This window comes from Macrotis lagotis, chromosome X (genome assembly GCF_037893015.1).
Source record: "Macrotis lagotis isolate mMagLag1 chromosome X, bilby.v1.9.chrom.fasta, whole genome shotgun sequence".
Lineage (NCBI taxonomy): Eukaryota > Metazoa > Chordata > Mammalia > Peramelemorphia > Peramelidae > Macrotis > Macrotis lagotis.
In genome coordinates, this window is record NC_133666.1 from 15,259,844 (window position 1) to 15,272,707 (window position 12,864).

At 39.7% G+C, this 12,864-nt stretch overlaps 1 protein-coding gene and 1 long non-coding RNA gene across 3 annotated transcripts in view; one reads left to right on the plus strand and one right to left on the minus strand.

Moving 5' to 3' along the window:
* LOC141502594 (uncharacterized) overlaps positions 1–8,997 on the plus strand; it is a 168,636-nt gene extending 159,639 nt beyond the window's left edge. Inside the window, exon 3 of the long non-coding RNA XR_012472598.1 lies at positions 8,787–8,997. This is a non-coding gene — a long non-coding RNA (uncharacterized LOC141502594). The remainder of the gene's footprint in view (positions 1–8,786) is intronic.
* IL1RAPL2 (interleukin 1 receptor accessory protein like 2) overlaps positions 1–12,864 on the minus strand; it is a 1,037,032-nt gene that overhangs the window by 93,476 nt on the left and 930,692 nt on the right. The window lies entirely within an intron of this gene.

Sequence of the window (12,864 nt, forward strand, 5' to 3'; positions counted from 1 at the left end):
TGCCTCTCTTTAATTTTAATTTTTAGTTAGGAATATGTTCCTTGGATCATTTCTGGGGCCATAGAGAATAGCTACCTGGTGTATACAAACTATGCTACACTTTGAGGAGAGAAAGACAAAATGAAAACCAGCTCTTGAGCTAAAGGAGTCTACATTTTCCTGGGGTTGTGGATGAATAGAAGCCACAAACAAATAGGAAGTTACAAAGTAATTTGAAGAAGTGAAGAGTGCTAACAATTAGGGGGTGGAAAAAGCTTAAATGAAATGTGAAACATTAGACAACAATGGCAAATACCTTATTCAAAAACGTGGAGATGGGAGATAGAATGCTGAGTTAGAGAAAACAGCAAGCAGACCACTGGAGATGAAATGGAGAATGTATGATGGCAAGTAATATAAAATAATCTTGGAAAAGGAGGCAAGAGTTCAAGTTTAAAAATTTCAAGCTGAAGAAATTATATTTTATCAGAGAGGTCATAGGGTGCCACTAAAATCTTTTGAACAGAGGGATGATAAGGACAGAGTGCTGGGCTTGAAGTGATTTGAACTTCAGACACTCACTACCTGTTGTGACCCTGAGCAAATCACTTAACTGCTGTCTGCCTCAGTTTTCTCAACTGTAAAATGGGGATAATAATAGGACTGACTTCCAAGGATGGTGGTAAGGATCACATAAAATGATATTTATCAAGTGCTTGGCACATAGTAGGAGTTATATCACTGCTTAATCATCTCATTTATGAATTTCATTGGCAATTGTTTGGAGGATGGATTGAAGAGGGGAACTCTTGTATGTAGTCTAATTTCAGTTTTCCTTCAAATTTCAGCTACAATCCCACCTCGCTCAAGAAATCTTTTCTAATTACAATTAATGCTAGTTCCTTTCCTCTGTATATCATCTCCAGTTTATCTTTTACATATCTTATTAGCACATAGTTGTTTGCATATTGTCTCCCTCAGTAGATTACTTTATTTCCCAGGACTTAGCACACAGTGTCAGGCAAATAGTAGGTACTTAATAAATGCAAATTGACTGAATAATTGGGATACCATTTCAGTAACCAAGTCAGAAGTAATGAGGGTCTTAATTGTGGTGGGGGATAGAATGTATGTGAGAGATGTCATGGAAGTTTGGCAACTAATTGGCTATGGAGATCAGTGTGAGAGACAGACAGAGAGAGAGAGAGAGAGAGAGAGAGAGAGAGAGAGAGAGAGAGAGAGAGAGAGAGAGAGAGAGTGAGTTCAGGATGGTTCCAATGCTGCAAACTTGGGTGACCAGAAGGATATTGGTTCCATCCCCCAAGAGATGTTATAGATTTAGAACTTAACAAGTTTTGACAACTGATTGAATGGGGCAGTGTGAGAGGGGAAAGGATTAAGTTAATCTCAAAAAATACCATTTAAATAATGAATACCAAAGAATGTGAGATTCCCATTATGTAATGAAACCATTCCAAACACTTGGAGGAGGTCTGATAATAATGAGGATGGTAAACCATTTTAAAACTATGTACTCATCATTGAACTACATATAATTTCTTCATAGACAAGGTCTTTGTCCTCAGGAAGCTCATGTTCTAAGCGGAGAAGACAAAGCAAAAGGAGTCACTAGAGGTAGTAGCAAGATAATTCTTTAATCTGAAGATTGAAAGGATTAGAGGGGGGTATGATAGGGGCAGCTAGGTGGCACAGTGGATAGAGCACTGGCCCTGGAGTCAGAAGGACCTGAGTTCAAATCTGACCTCAGACACTTAATAATTACCTGGCTGTGTGACCTTGGGCAAGTCACTTAACCCTATTGCTTTGCAAAAACCTAAAAAAATAAGGGGGTATGATAGATATAAAATCACAAAAGTGACAGATATGAGGCTCATGCCAATGGAATCCCAGCAGGGTAGAAACAAGGAATAGAAGTCCAACTTTATACAATGAGTGACTAACAACAGAAATCTGTTGCCCAACAGGTGGTAAAGGAAACTGCAGAGAATCAGCAAAAAATCAATGGAGATGAATGATAGTTCCAGTAAAGTAATAGGACACAAAATAAATCTATGAAGATCATTGGCATTTCTATAAAATACTAACAAAAAGTTAGGAGTAAAAGATAAGATAGATTTCATTCAAAATAATAACCAAATACACAAAATATTTAGGATAAAACTACCAAGACATAGCTAGGCTTTATGAAAAAAAATACATATACAAAGGCAATTTAAAAAAATACAGTGCTGACCATATCAGTCTCTTCCTCAAGAAACTTCAGTTGTTTGTTCTGTGTTCCTTATAAGATTAAAAAAAATCCAATCAAATCAAACACTCCTTTATTGGGCACATTTCACATTATTCTCCCTTGCCTATTTTTCTAGCTAGACTGGCCTGCTTACTTTTCCCTATACATGACCTTCCACAAAGCGACATCCACAGGCTGTTCTCACATACCTGGAATGCTTGCCTTCATACCCATTTCTTTGAGTTCCTACATCCTTTTGAAGGTTAGTTCAAATTCAACCTTCTTCCAAAGATTTTTTGTTGATTCCTTGTACTCAGTGCAGTACCAACCCCCCCCCCCCGGCCCTAACTATGACATTATCTATTTGGTATCTATCTCGTTTGTTATTATTGATGCACAGTCATATCTGACTCTTCATGACCCATTTGGGGTTTTCTTGGCAAAAATACTTGGAGTGGTTTGCAATTTTCTTTTCCAGTTCATTTTATGGATGCAGAAACTGAGACAAAGAGAGGTTAAGTGACTTGCCTAGGGTCACACAGTTAGTAAGTATCTGAGGCCGGATTTGAATTTAGGAAGATGATTAATGCGCATTGTTCCTCTCCAGCAGAATATTAATTCCATGAGGGAAGGGACCATTTTTTTTGGCCTTTGTATCACCAGAGTCTAGTACATAGCATGGAACATCAGAGAGGCTAAGAAATGTTAATTGAATTGTTGAATAGAATTAATGAATTCCCTGAGTTACCAGTCATTTCAGACGTCTCACTCTTTCCTCCTCCCTGGAATCTGTTCTTTTCAAGTCTTCAGAATTTGATTCCTGAAACCTTCCCATACCTTCTGACCAACTTTTTCCATAGATTTTTAGGCCACAGGATTCTAAGTATCCTGTTCATGAACCTTTCAAGATATATTTTCTCAAAATTTAGGGTATATGTCACTTCAGGCCATTTTCTACTGCTCCTCTACTACAATTAAGATGGAGACATAACTTCTTTCTTTTCCTTTTTTTTCTTTAAGATTTTATTCATTTTGAGTTTTACAATTTCCCCCCAATCTTCTTCCCTCACAGGAGGCAGTCTGTTAGTCTTAACATTGTTTCCAGGAGACATAAATTCTAATCAGTGCTCTTGTCATTTCCTCTACCTTGTTGAAAACCACATCCAGAATACTGGATCTCTCATTGATTCCTCCATCTTTGAAATGATGCAATTAATTGGGTAGAGTGAAAATCCTGTTGTAATTGGAGTCAGAGGGCCTAGATTCAAATTCTCACTCTGCTACCTTCTAACTGTGTGACCCTGGGCATGTCATTTCCCCTCCTTGGGTCTCAGTTTCCTCATCTGCAAAAGAAGGAAGTTGAAATAGAAGACTTCTATGATCTCTTCCAGCTCTAGAGTTATGATCTGAATCAGATAAGTTGGTAAAGCAAATATCAACAGGCATTTAAGCACCTTTCCTGTATCAGGTACCATACTGGGGAATACGAAGAAAGGCAAAAAATACTCCCCAGTCTCAAGGAACAATTTAATGGGGAAGACAACATGAAAATAACCATGTTCAAAGATGATAGATAAAGGATAAATTGGAAATAATTTCAGATGGGGTTCAGTGACTTGCCCAAGGACATAGAGCTAGAATCAAGTATCTGAGGCTAGATTTGAATTCAGGTCCTCCTGACTCCAGGGCCAGTACTCTATCCACTACCCCACCTAGATGCCCCTTTTTGGGGAGGGTGAAGGCACTCACATTAAGGGGAATCATAAAAGGCTTCTTGAAGGAAGCCAGGAGTCAGAAGTAAGAGGGGAGAACATTCTAGGCATGGTGGACAGTGAAAATGCTCAGCAACTAGAGATGGAGTTTCTTTTGTAGGAAACAGCAAGGAAACCAGTGTCACTGGTTCACAGAGTATATGGACAGCAATAAGAAGTAGGAAAACTGAAAAAGGAAAAAGGAACCAGGTTCTAAAGGACTTTAAAAGGTAAAGGATTTTATATTTGATCCTGAATATAAGGTGGAGCTGCTGACTTTTTTAATGGGAAGCTGGGGTGAAATAGCTAGTATGTTAGGAAGAACAATTTGATAACTGAATGGAGGATTGACTGGAGAGAGGAAAGACTTAAGGCAAGGAGACCAACCAGAAGTCACTTGCAATAGTCAAGGTAGGAAGTAATGGGGAAGAGGAGATGTATACGTATGTTTGTGTGTGTATATATACATATGTATGTATATATGCACATATGCATAGAAACATGTGTAAATATGTAAACACACATATATATATAGCTTTATAAAGATACAAATGATAGATTATAACAGATTGGATAGAGGGAGAATGAGTCGAGAATGACATCTAAGTTAGAAGTCGACATTGGGAGAATGATAGTACCCTAGACAATAATGGAGGTTAGGAAGATGGCAGGAGCTTGGGGGAGAAGATAAAGAGTTTGGTTTGGTTTTGGACGTGTTGAGTGTAAGATGCGTAAGAGACAGTTGGACATGGAAAATTTGAGATTAGGGATAAACAGATCTGGAAATGATCAGGAGAGAGATGATAATTGATCCATGAGAGCCAATGATGTCACAAAGTAAAGTATACAGGGTAGAGAAGAAGGTCTAGGACAGAGCCTGGGGAACATCTATAGGAGGAATGATCTGGAAGGACAGCCAGCCAAGAGACTGAGGAATAGTCAGACGAGCGGGAGGAGAATAAGGAAAGGGTGATGTCACAGAAACTGAGAGAGAAGAGAGTGACAGTGTCAAAGACTGCAGAGATCAAAAGGGAGGACTGAAAAAAGAGCCATTAGATTTGGAAAATAAGAGCCCCCTGGTAATTTTGAAAAAAAAAGCAGGTTTGGAGGATAGAGGCTATATGAGCATGTTTGCTGGTTCTGCCACGAGAGGTTTTGCCACGAGAGGTTTTGCCAGACCTCTTTGGATGCAGTGAACTTGACTCTTTGGTTTCAGAACCAACTGCATGGGACCCATATTTAGGGTTCAAAGTCAATCCTATTCAATTCACCTCCTTTTCCTCAGTGCCCATCTCATCAACAACTGTGACCATTTTAACACCTAACTTTTCACTGCTCTACAGCTAGGTGCTGAAAGTTTCCTGTTAACAATGGCTCTCTCAATATTAGACAAATGTGGACGTCTTAATTGCGCTACATTTTGCAGGAGTCATGCATGGACCCATATTTTTTTTGCATGGTAGATGGATATGGTAGCCTGTGTTCAATGATGGGTTATTGATGTTAAATAAACAAAGATAAAGAATGGCAGAATAAGGTGAAACAACCCCAAAACAAAGCATGGTATCTTATAAGAAATACAGTTTGGCAGAACTGAGAGGTATTAATTTTTTGTTTAAAAAAAAAGATTTTTAGAATATAGATTTTTACATCTCTAAAGGACCTCAGAGAATAGCCTGTCCCTGAGAAGGGAGTGACTTACTCAATGCTAGAGCTAGTAAGTGGTAGAATTAAAATTTTAACTTAGGACCCATGCTCATAATTTCCCATGTCTTCTATTGCACCACCCTGATTTTTCCCCCTGAGTCAAGAGCAAATCAGACATTAAGAAAAGCCTGCCCTAAGACAAATTAGGGAAATGTCATAAGAAAAGAACAAATGAACCTCCTAAAATAGGCCCCCTATTTCTATTTAGCTACCCTCTTTGGCTAGACTATTAAGCACTCAGTCTTTTCATCACTCTTCAGGAACAAAATACTGATTTGATCATTAATGTTAATTGCCTTTTCTGCTATATTTCTACTAGGCATAGCTCCTGAATGACTCAGGCCAAAGACCAGGGAAAAAAAGTCCTCTGGGTCAAATCAGGAGATACATGAATAAACTGTTCTTTGAGAACAAAATCTATGAGACACTGAGCAAGAAAATTAAGATCCTGAAATTGGAGCCTTTCCTTTTATAATATGATAGAAACCAATCACTATTCAATTTATTCTGACTATTTTAATTATTTCTACTTGAAGAGCTAGTTCTGAGTCTGGGTTTCATTTGATAAGTTTTTCCCATTGATTAGCATTATGCTTATTCCATGCCACTAGGTTAACTACTGAAAGATGAGATCCTTTGAAATAGAAACAAACCTGAATTCAGAGCTAGTTTAGCATTGCATTGTAAGGGACTATGAAGTACAACCTCCGGGTATCCCCAATGCACCAAAATAATAAAAGAATTTTCCAAGTCTTGAATGCCCTCTTAACTCTCCCCATCACAATTTTTATTGTGTCCTTCATAGATGAATCATTTAACCGGGAGTTATTAAGCACTTACTATTTGCAACAATCTAAGGTAAGTGCTAGAGATGTAGCACTTAAGATAAAAAATTCCTATTCTCAAGGAGCTTACATTCTACCATAAGAGATAACATGTATAAATAAAAGTACATTCAGACTAGAGATGAGATGGTTAATAGAGGGAGGGCACTTAGGGGATCAGATAGTGCTTAAGGGGAATCTTGAAGGATTTTATGTGTGGCGCTGAGAAGGGTGTTCATTTCAAGGATGGGAAACAGTCAATACAAAACTGGTGATGGGAAATGGAGTGTCATAGAAGAAGAATAGAGAGGTGAGTTTGTTTGGAACCTAGAGTGTGGAAAGGGGAATAACACACGATCAGGCTAGAAAGATAGGGTGAACTGAGGTTCTGAAGGACTTTAAAACTCAGACCAAGAAGTTCACATTTTATTTTAAAGACAATAAAGAGTCACTTGAAATTACTGAGCAGGAAAATTACATGGTATGATCTGGAAGTAAAGGAAAATCATATTATCAGTTCCGTGAGTGATGGATCAGAGTGGGGAGGAGAGGTTTGAGATATGAAGACCACTAAGGGGGCAATTATAATATTGTAGATGAGAACCTGAAGTAAAGTGATGGCTATGTGAGTAAAGAAAAAGGGGTTAGATAGAAGAGATATTATGGTAACAAAAATGACAAAATTTGGTTGGATATGTGTGGTAGTGAAAAGGAAAGAGTTGATGATGACAATGAGATTATAACTTGAATGTAAGTGCCTTTGAAAGAACTACAGAAGTCTGGAAAAGCATTGGGTTTGGTAGGGGAAAGATAATGAGTTCTGTTTTGGAACTTTGAACTTCAGATGTTCCCAAGATATCTAGGTGGAAATGTCCAACAGGCAACTGGTAAAGTGAAAGTGAAGCTAAGGGAATATACTTGGGTTAAATATATAGATTTGAGAATTGATAGAGTAGAGATAACTAAATTAATGGGAACTGATAAGGTAATTGAGAAAGAAAGTAGTCCAGGATAGAGTTTTGTGGAACACCCACAATTAAATGTAGATGATGATTTAGAAAGGGAGACAGAGAAAGAACAGGTAGAAGAACAAGGAGAGAATAGGGCTATGTGAACCCCTAGAAATGAGCGTATCCAGAGAGGGTTGTCAGTAGTGTCAAATAGAGGAAAGGTCAAGAACGAAGATAAATCAAAGATCATCAGATTTAACAACTCAAATATCATTTGTAATGTTGGTGAGAGGTTTCAATCCAGTGGTAAGGTTAGAACCTGGAATGCAAAACATAATGAATGAGCAAGAGGAGAGGGGATGAAGGAAGTTGGTGTAGATAGCATTTTCAGGGAATAAGATTGTGAAAGAGAGAAGTTATTGAACTGACAACTTGAGATGGTAGGGTTTAGTGAATGGTCTTTGAAGATAAGGGAGACTTGGCATATTTGGATTTTTTTAAAGATTTTATTTATTTTGAGTTTTACAATTTTCCCCCCAAGCCTACTTCCCTCCCCCACCCCCCACGGAAGGCAATTTGCCAGTCTTTACATTGTTTCCATGGTATACATTGATCCAAATTGAATGTGATGAGAGAAAAACCATATCCTTAAGGAAGAAACATAAAGTATAAAAGATAGCACGATCAGACAATAAGATATCCAGTTTCCCCCCCTAAATGAAAGGTAATAGTCTCTGTTCAAACGCTACAGCTTTCTCTGGATACAGATGGTTTTCTCCATCACAGATAGCCCCAAATTGTCCCTGATTGTTGCTCTGATGGAATGAACGAGTCCATCAAGGTTAATCATCACCCCCATGTTGCTGTTAGGGTGTACAGTATTTTTCTGGTTCTGCTCATCTCGGTCAGCATCTTCTAGGCTTCCCTGAATTTCCATCCCTCCTGGTTTCTAATAGAACAGTGGTGTTCCATGACATACATATACCACAGTTTGCTAAGCCATTCCCCAATTGAAGGACATTTACTTGATTTCCAACTCTTTGCCACCACAAACAGGGCTGCTATGAATATTTTTGTACAAGTGATGATTTTACCCCTTTTCCATCATTTCTTCAGGGTATAGTAGTGTTATTGCTGGATCAAAGGGTATGTACATTTTTGTTGCCCTTTGGGTGTAGTTCCAGACTGCTCTCCAGAAAGGTTGGATGAGTTCACAGCTTTGTATACATCAAAGGCCCTAATAGAATGTAAACTTCTGGGAGCAAGAATTCTGTTGATTTTTTCATATTCCTAGAACCTAAAAGATTTTATTTTCTCATTGTAGGTACTTAATAAATGTTTCCTGACGTGAAAGGTATCAGAATGACAGTGACAAGAATTACATTAGAAAAGAAGATTGATAAGGTTTGTAGTCCTCATCGCCAGAAGTTAGTACCATGGAGAGCTACTGAACCACATTCCCTTCTCCATTTTTTCCTTCTCTTCTCCTCCTCCAACACATGAACTTTCACAGACATGAAGATAATAAGATTCAACTCACGGACGTAAACTTTTCCTCCCAAGGCAGAATGTCTATTCATTTCTTCAATTAATTAAATGAGTATCAAACACCAACTAGGTATCATTGTATTGTACTGAGGGTGCAAAAATGGAAAAAAACAAACAAACAACAAAACAAAACAAAATCAAACCAAATTTGCCCTCGAGAAGCTTGATATCTGTGGCATGTGGGTTGGTGGGGTGGGGATAGAAAATGTGTAAGAATTCAAACAGGAGGAAGGGATCATTCCTGGCTAGTGGGGATCATGGATTACATCATAAAAAGCATCAGAGCACTTCCTTGAGGGAAAGGATAGCTTTTCAGAGATGAAATAAGAGTCCATCCTAGGAATGAACAACAGCATCCACAGAGGCTCTAATTCAACATATACAAAGGAATTTCATAAAGGGTTGGCTGAGTTTGGACCAGATGAGAGGGGGTTGTGGAAAAACTTTGGGGAAATTCAGATATTTCTTTGAATTTCCCAGGACAGCTACAGTCTACAGGTAGAGTTAACTCATCTAAGTTTCCCTCCACTCCCAATGAAGAGGAAGCAGGGCTTGACTAGAAGTGGTTTTCATCACCATGCTTCTCTGCCTTGATTAAGCAACAGAGGGGAAGGAACTTGTTCAAGGTCACTTGTAGGATCCCTGATCTAGAGTTGGAAGAAACCTCAGAGGCCATCGAATCTCATCCCTTCATTTTACATATGAAGAAACTGAGACTCAGGGAGATGGAGAGATTTACAGAAGGCATATTTTAGATGGCAAGGCTAGGATTCAATCCCAGGTCCCAACTCTAAACTCAACAGTCAAGATGCTTGCAGTTAGAAAGTTTGACCAATGACCAAGCACCTTCCCAAGCTGAAGATCAGTATCAAGGTGACACTTTCATTTCCAAATCCTGAGTGATATCCCTGGACATGACTGTTTTACCATCGCTGTGATCTCGTCTATTTTTGTGTTATTGTGCATCTGCTTCACCCTGTAAAAAACACACACACACACAAAATCTCATATCTAGACCTTGGTCTTGATAGTTTCTCTCTTTTCCCTTGCTAGCTAGCTACCTGAGATTCTGAACTTTGCCAACTCACATTTTATACCATCTACCTTTCCAGGGCTCATCAGACTCAAGTCTACCATTGTGGGGATTATGTTTTCCAGACTCTGGGCTTTCCACCTCTGTGGCCAATAGACAGGTAGAGCTCATCTATCTCCAAAGTCACCTTCCTACTCACTGTTGCAGCTTCAAGCTCAAGGCTCCACTCTGTTAAGTTCCTGTTAGACTAGCTGCTCAGGAAGTGTTAGCTTATCCTTACCCAGGAGAAGGGGTGGGAGACAAGGATGACAAATTCTGCTTAAAGTTCTCCAAGATCTCAGCTTATTAAACCAAATACAAGTTCTAAAATATCCTCCTCAGTCCCTGGTCCACTCCCATTCGTGTGGCACTCTACAACCAACCAGTAAAACAAGGCTCTGGTACTCGAGGACACCAGGTGATGAAAGTTTACAGTACTCACACACAAGAGTCTCTTACACCACTCCAGGCTCCCTCAAACTGACCAGAGATTAAGTGGTTTGCCCCTTCCACCATTCAGGAGACGAATGGACTCTGTCCCCTCAGACTTAATCTTTCAGAGAAACATTTCCACTCACAGATCATACTAACCCTCTCCTCTCCATTTCCTTCTCCAGTGGATTAAGTCAAATAGAAAGGCATCCAAGTGATCTAGGAACATCGACTTTGGAGTCAGGATGACCTGAGTTCAAATTCTACCTCAGACACTTGACACTTAGTAGCTGTGTGACCTTGAACAAATCACTTCACCCTAATTGCCTCGCACCCAAAGCCATCTCTGGTCATCCTGATTCATATCTGGCCACTGGACCCAGATGGCTCTAGAGGAGAAAGTAAGCCTGGTGACTGAGCATAGCCCTGCCTCCCTCAAATCCAATTCATGTGCATGTCATGGCATCTACCTCCCTGATGTCATGCTCTTCTTTGAGGACAAAGGACAAACATCATCCTCATCAAAACAAAGAGCGGTTGGGACTTGCCCATTGCCACCTTGCTAGAATGCATCTGAAGCAGGATTGGAACTCGGGTATTGGATGCTCATTCCATTTCTTTACCTGTCAATTCTTAAGCTTCCACCACCTAAAGGATGCTTTCATCTCACCTCCTTTCAGCACAGATATTCACATTAAGGGGGGGGGGGGGGCGGGGAAAGTCTGAAGCTTTTTTTGCCAGTGAATATCAGGAGCAATTGCTCTCTACCACCGTGAGCAGCTGGGAGGCTCCTTCACCTCTAGGACTGACTCATTCAGTCCCATGATTGGCGAGCCTGGCTAACTCAGCTTGATTTCCACCAAAGCCATGGCTTATCACCTGGCCCTTTCAGTCAGTCACCAGCCCTGTATCCCTGACCCCTGACTTTTGTTTGTTTGTGCAGGGCCCCACCCTCCTGCCCAGGCAGAGCTGAAATAGCCCAGATGAATCATATCCTCCTGAGTGGCTACACTGCCTGTCAGGTCCTGAGCCTGGCCCCAAGCAGTGGAAGAGGGACCTCTGGAGTGGCTCAATAGGGCAGGTGCAGGTGTTTAACATTTTAACAGAGGTCAAAGCTTTAAGCTGAAGGGAGGGAGAACTACTGATAGAATTACAGGTATTAGCTAAATCAGGAAGAAGAATTTGGGGAGGGGCTAGGGAGTGGAGGGAGCATCAGGGTGGTCCCCCTACTCCTGAAAACACAACATGTAGGTGGTCGCCTGTTGCATCTCTACACAAAGCTGGCCCTGATCTGCCAAGCTATCAACTTGAGGGGGAAAAAAGAGCCCCAAACAAATAAGGAACAATGAATGAATCCATCAGACCTGACCCTCCCTCCCTTTTACAATTTAAACAAACAAGGTAGGAAGTTACTCTGGAGTTTATATTAGCTAAAGATCAATAAAGCAGAAAAAACAATTAATACACAATTAGTCAAACTCAAATAATATGCTGACTGGAGGTCATATTTCAGCTTATCATATGTCCTAAAAATAAATTACAAAGCAAAGAGCAATTATCATTGTCAATCTTAAATAAAGAATTATGAAAAGAAGCTTTTGTTCACTGAATTAAGCACAGAAAATACAGCGGAAAGACTCAAGGAACTGAGTTTTGCTAAGGCACAGGTCTGACCATCTTCACCCTCTCCCCTCCTCAATAAATGCTTATGGCCCCCTATAGGAAGAGCATCTAGGTGGTCTAATGGATAGAACTCAGGGTCTGTTCTCTAGGAAGGTCTGAGTTCAAATTTCGACTTAGATACTAATGAACTCTGTGACCCTGGGCAAGTCACTTAACCATTTTCTCTCTGAGTTCCTACACGTTTAAATGAGGATAATAATAATAATAGCACCTAGCTCCCATATTGTTATTAGGATAAAATGAAAGGACAGTTTTCAAGTTCTCTGCTAATCGTTAAGCACTGTATAAACACGGGCTGGAAGAGAAAATATTAAATTCTCTGGCATTTGAAGCTTTTTATGGCAAATCGGACCGTTTCCAGTTTGCAAATTTGCTTACGTTCTGCTTTTCACCTTGCACTCCATGCTCCACTCATACCTCACATAACCTAGGCCATTTTTCATTTTCCTGTCTTTGTACTGGATTATTCCCCAATACTTAGAATATTCTCTACCTCAAAAAATTCTTCACTTATTATTTGCAAAGCGCTCATTTGATTCTCGGAGCAGCTCTCAGAGATAGGGGATAGTATTATCCATATTTTAAAGATGAGGAAACTGAGGCAAAGAGAGGTTAAGTGATTTGTACAATTGGTTCATGGAGGACTTGAACTCAACTCTTCCTGACT